A 6,457-nucleotide genomic window follows, 5' to 3' on the forward strand; every position below is an offset into this window, starting at 1 on the left:
GTGGGGCAGTAATGAAATCTCAACACAAGTGGTCAGCTGGAGGTGTATGATAGACACAGGTGTGAACAGTCATGTGTCTCGGCTGTCCACTTGTGTTCTGATCACCAAAACGCATGTTAATATCAGGTCTAAACAGGCTTTCTGAGTCTCCTCTCGGTCAGTACGTGTTAATTTGGGTGACATTTTGAAGGTGAAGGCCAGGGGGCCCACTGACACTTTGAGCCCCAGCATGGGCCTGTGTCTGGTACGCCCGTTCAGTAATCCATCCATGTTTGAAGTACCTGATGAGACCTAACTTTGAACATCTTTTTCCTTCGTTTTAGTCAAAATAAAATAAAAAATAAAATTTAAAAATTATAAAAAATATTTTAATGATAGCAAGGCAGCTTTATTTGTATAGCACATTTCATATACCAGGGAAATTCAAAGTTTTTTACAGAGTAATAAAATGTAAAACATGATAAAGGATTTAAAAGACAATAAAAGAGTAAAGAGAAAAAGATATAAAGGGTAGAACTAATTACTAAATAATTTACAATTTAAAAAATGCCATTAAAAAAAGAAAAAGTGTCGATAAGAAGTGCAAAGATAAAAAAAAAGTAAATTAAAGTGATTTAAAATCGAGTTTAAGAATAAGTTTGCAGTCATTACAGGGTGAAGTAGGCAGTGTAAAAAAGGAACATTTTTAGCTTTGACTTGAAAGTGTTCAGTGTCGGGGCTGTCAAACATCATCTGGGAGGTTATGTCAGAGATATATTTGGGTGCTAGGCCACAGAGTGAGGTACAAAACAGAAACAAAAACAGTTGCACGGCCCAACTAGTCAGTGTGTTTTTATAAAAAATATTAAGCGCAGGAAACATCCTTTTGCAGCAAAGGTATGCAATGAATGCACTACACACAACTTTACAAGAAAATGGTACGTGACTTCTCTTGTTGATCCAGTCTGTGTCTGTTGAACAAGCGACAACAGGCCCCACTGTTTCCTCACATACCGCTGATACCATCCATAGCTCTGCTGCTTTTCCTCAAAACATCCTCATGTCTCAGGGCACTGTGTCACTGACACAGATTATGCAATCCCTGGGTCATCAAAGGATATGGCTCAAAGAGGAAGCCACACGGGGAACAATAAATACAAAGACAGCACATAAACAACTGTTTAGTATCTGTCACAGATACTTTAAAAAACATGCAGAGTTATGAACATGGTGTCTGTTGAGTTTTTAGCACAGTACGCTATCCATCTGGTTCTCACTTCCTGTTACGTCCAGATTCCAACATGGAGATTTAAAGATTAAAGTAGTCTGTAAATAAATCTCAGGCATACTTTAGTCTGTCTGCTGCTGAGATGAGGAAAGTGACCAAGCAGTCAAGTCCTGTAGTAAAGTAAAAAACTGTGCTTTTCTTGAACATTTCTGTTTTATGCTACTTTATTTTTCTACTCCGCAACACTTAAGAGCAAAATATTGTAGTTTTTACTCCACTGCTTTCACAGTTTTTAACAGCTGTAGTAACTTACTTTTCAATGTGTATCAAAAGCCCCAAATCTTTTATGTAGGTTTTTAAAAAACCTTTAACTTTGTGTGATTCAGATACTAATACATGCCCATGTTGTTTATCCTACACTCCCTAAAAACAATATAATATTATGGAGTAAATGTTCCTCTGTTGGCCTGATATACAGTTCAGAATATTGAAGACCACAATGACTTTGCCAGGCTGCGAGTTACTGCCTCAAGTGAGGGAGTTCAAGTATCTCGGGGTCTTGTTCACAAGTGAGGGTATTAGGAATGTGAGATGGATCAACAGTTGGTGCGGTGTCTGCAGTGATGCAAGCACTGGGACGGACTGTCGTAGTGAAGAAGGAGGTGAGCTGGAAGGCAAAGCTTTAGATTTACTGGTCCATCTACGTTCCAACCCTCACCTATGGTCATGAGCTCTGGGTAGTGACTGAAAGAATTAGGTGGCGGACACAAGCAGCCGTAATGATTTTCCTCCGTGGGGTGGCTAGGCTCAGCCTTAGAGATAGAGTAAGGAGCTCGGACATCTGGAGGGAGCTCAGAGTAGAGACACTGCTCCTTCCCGTCAAAAGGGGTCAGTTGAGGTGGTTCAGGCAACTGATCAGGATGCCTCGGGGTCTCAAATGGCTTAGAAAATAATGCATATAGTTACTTAAAATTGGGAAAAACCTTCCCAGGCAATCATACCTCCAGACCCCCCCAGGTTTGGGCTGCAACCTGGGGCTATATTATAACCTTTATTACACAACTTATAAGAATACTCTTCTCAACTATTCTTGTGGTATTTCCTGCTTTTACAATTTCACTGTACACGACTAAGCACACACACACACACACGCACACAAAAAAAAGCAAGAAAAAAGTCCAAAAGACACACACGTCAAAAGGGGTCAATTGAGGTGGTTCAGTCATCTGATTAGGATGCCTCCTGGGCGTCTCCAATTAGAGGTGTTACCGGCACGTCCCACTGGTAGGAGGCCCTGGGGCAGACACAGAACGTGCTGGAGGGATTATATATCTCATCTGGCCTGGGAACGCCTCGGGGTCCCTAAAGAGGGGCTGGAAAGCATTGCTGGGGAGAGGGACGTCTGGGAACTTTACTTGCCCTGCTGCCCCTGCGACCCGGCTCCAGATAAGCAGATGAAAATGAATGGATGGATGGATGGGTTGACTTTGCATTGTTGGGGATATCTTATTAGCAGTTAGAGCAGCCAAGATTACTATGGCATGGATTTAAATACAGCAGATTTGTCAGCTAAACATTCACTCTCTGAACTCCAGCAAGTCAGAACAAAGATAGGCTGAAAGATAAGTAATGCTTGTCATGCTAAATTCCTACCCTACCTATTTTATGTAACTGTGGAAAAGTATCAACAGACAACTTTTGCCTCTTTTTAGGTGGCAAGAGTGAAAATTAATCGTTTGTCGTGTTATGGTTTCAGGATGATGAAGACAGTTGGGACACAGTTAGATACAAAATAGGATGTATGCATTGGGATAGAGGTAGTTGATGAGGTGGGCGTACTATGAGATAGATGCAGTGGTCTCGTGGAGGGTATAGGGGTATACCCACCTCTTTTTCTGGCTGGGAGCCACCCTTCACTGATGAAGTGGAATGGAGACGTCCCCGATGTAGTGGTGGAGCAGCGGCAGGGACATCTCCCTACTGCCCCCCGCAGCCAGCCCTAAGATCCTTGCTTTCCCCACAACTCATCCTTTCTTTGGAGCCAGGGCCAGAAACTCCCTTGTTCTGCCTCTTCAGCTGAGTCTTTAAGGGCCTTCCTCAGCTTGGAGCCTGTGATCCCGAGAGAATTCAGGAACCACAGGGGGGATGTTCCAGTGTAGCCTCTGCAGCCAACCTCCACTGGATAGGTGAACGCCCTCCACCCTGCTTGTGAGCACTCAGGGGCCAGCTCTGTGTACTTCTCCTGCTTTCTCTCAAAGGCAGACTCTGTTCCCTCTTCCCATGAGACAGTCAACTCTGCCATGTTGACAGTTCTAGAAGGGGTTGACCAGAACATGATATATGGCCGTAGGGAGGTTGTGGTGATCTCTTGTGGAAACTTCAACTGGTGGTTGAGATAATCTCTCATGTTCCACTTGCCTCCAGGTGACAGAAGCGACCACACCCATTATGCAGCCAAAAAGCCACTGGAATATATAGGAGAGTTCATCCACTTTCTCCTGCCTTGGTAACCTACCTATTAACTACCTAACCCATCTATTCAGTCTTACACCCACCTCGTCAGCTGAGTAGATGGACAGGTTACTGAGGAGGAAGTAGGGCTAATCTCCTATAGTCCAATTGTTCTTTGACTAATAGGACAACATACTCTAAACTGCCAGAAAGAAAGGTGGATATATCCTGTGTACCCTCCACTACACCACTGGATGTGTGCTCTACCGTCTGGGTCTTTAACAGGGGGTCTGGGACCCCTAGTGGGTCCTCAAAGTTACTGCAGGGGGGCCACCAAAGTATTGTGTGATTGTGTGATCTTTTTTTTTTTTTTTTTAACTTTTTTCTCTTCAAAATGTCTGCAAATACATATTAAGATGAATCCAACATAGTTTGACTTTTTCACCAACTTCTCTTTTTTAAATTGGAGTTTTGTCCCTCACCTACCCGAAAAGCAAATGCAGGTCAAGACTGCAGCACTGGAAAAACAAAACAGTGATTCCAGAGAGAAGCAGACAGAGGGGTCTACAGTCTGTGTTTGAAGGATGTATCCAGGATGTCAAACTGACTCAGCAGCAACAACAGGTTAAAAAGACAAAGATAGTTAGAAGCTGGAGCTGAACTATAGGCTACAGATCACAGTGTGTCTTGCCACAGAAGAAAGATGAATATAAATGGGAACTTCGCTTCGTGTGCAGATGAATGGTATTTGGCTTTCCCCTGTGCTGCCACCTGTGCCACTTGACCTGGTGAACAGGCAGGGAGCTCTGGGGGAAGCTAAACAACATTCATGTGCATGCACTGTCATGACATACAGCTGGTTGAAAATCGTTCCCATAGAACAGTGTAGGTTTCTTTTCACTGTTATAATCATTAAAAAGCAAAAGCAGCATGTGTATACATTCAGTAGGCTATATCTTCAGTAGCTAGCTAGCTAACCCTACACTTTTCAGGGTTTGATTTTGGTTTTGGAACGTATAGGAAATGTTTATCTCCTTCCAACCTCTCCAGATGATGAGTATCATTAATACACAACGAGCCTCAGGCACAACATTTAGCTCAAAATCCACAAAACCAGCCTGAAAATGCGGGAAATCTGAAACAATTGCAGAAGAGTCTATGGAGCACATGACTGGCCAGTCTGCGTTCGAGGGACTTAGCGAAGAGTCAATCTAATATGCAAAGTAATTTCACACAATTTACTGTATGTAGTAGGGGGTCCCTGCTCTGTCTCTTTTTCAGCTAAGGGGTCCTTAGCAAGAAAAACGTGGAAGACCTCTGCCCTACAGGATGTTTTTTCTTTTTTTCATGGCAACTGTCATTTTTTTCCCCCAAATGATGTACAGATTTTTACACTTTCTAGGATCTCAAATGGCTTGGAAAATAATGCATATAGTTACTTAAAATTGGGAAAAACCTTCCCAGGCAAGCATACCCCCAGACCCCCCCAGGTTTGGGCTGCAACCTGGGGCTATATTGTAACCTTTATTACACAAGTTATAAGAATACTCTTCTCAGCTATTCTTGCGGTATTTCCTGCTTTTACAATGTCACTGTACACAACTAAGCACGCACGCACACACACACACACACACACACACACAAAAGCAAGTAAAAAGTCCAAAAGACACACACTTCTTAGAGGCGCTGGCGCCCTCTGTTTTGGTGTACTTTCACACTTTTACAGGTGTGGAGTGTAAGAATAGCGTAAAGTATTAATAATCTTGTAAACTTTAATTTATTTGTAAGTAGCGTAGCCCGGATTGTTATGAGTTTAAATGTAGTAGATTTGTTAGCTCAAATTTAATTCTGTGAACTCCAGCATCATATAGCACAAATAGGTTTCAAGATAAGTAAAGCTGCTTACACCATCTTACGTAACTTAAAAATAGTTAGATCATTACATAACATTCATTTTTGCCTCTTTTACGTGGCAGAAGTTAAAATGAGTCTAACTCAACATTTGTTGTGTTACGGTTTCAGAATAATAAAAGACAGTTGGAGAACAATTGGATAGGAAACAGGATGTACGCTCTTTTTTTCTTGGCAACTACCAGGTGCCAGATGTTTAGGCTTAATATTATCTGACAAGACTTGAAAAATAGTGCATATGGCTGCCATAAATGGGGACAAATCTCCCTGGGGAGCATTGCCCCAGACAAGGGTGAAGGTTTCATCCCAAGATTGGTGGGGAAACCTAATAAGCAGGAGGCTTGGGGGTCCTCCCTGAGGATGATAACAACATCAAACACTTAATTTCCTGCATTCTGATGAAGTTTTATGCACCAATTTATGGTGGAAATGAAGGAAAATGATACTTAACAATTCAAAATATCAAAATATGCTAAAATAATGCAGTAAGGCTTTCAGGCATTCTGTGTTGCTTTCAAATATTTATTCTTATGTAGATCCTCTTTTCTCGTTCAGTGTCATCTCTACTGAGTCAACACACATCAAGACATAGTTTACTTTTCCCTCCTCCCTTGTGTCTTTTGCTTGGGGAAGTAACCTGTGTAAATCTGCATGTGGCACCTCTTCACATCAATGATAAATTAATTAATTCATTAGTTTTCTGTAACCGCTTTTCCTGTTAGGGGTCGCAGGGGGGCTGGAGCCTATCCCAGCTGACATCGGGCGAGAGGCAGGGTACACCCTGAACAGGTCACCAGACTATCACAGGGCTGACACATAGAGACAAACAACCATTCACACTCACATTCACACCTATGGGCAATTTAGAGCGTTGCTTGTAATGCATCA

This window comes from Epinephelus lanceolatus, chromosome 12 (assembly GCF_041903045.1).
Source record: "Epinephelus lanceolatus isolate andai-2023 chromosome 12, ASM4190304v1, whole genome shotgun sequence".
Classification (NCBI taxonomy): domain Eukaryota; kingdom Metazoa; phylum Chordata; class Actinopteri; order Perciformes; family Serranidae; genus Epinephelus; species Epinephelus lanceolatus.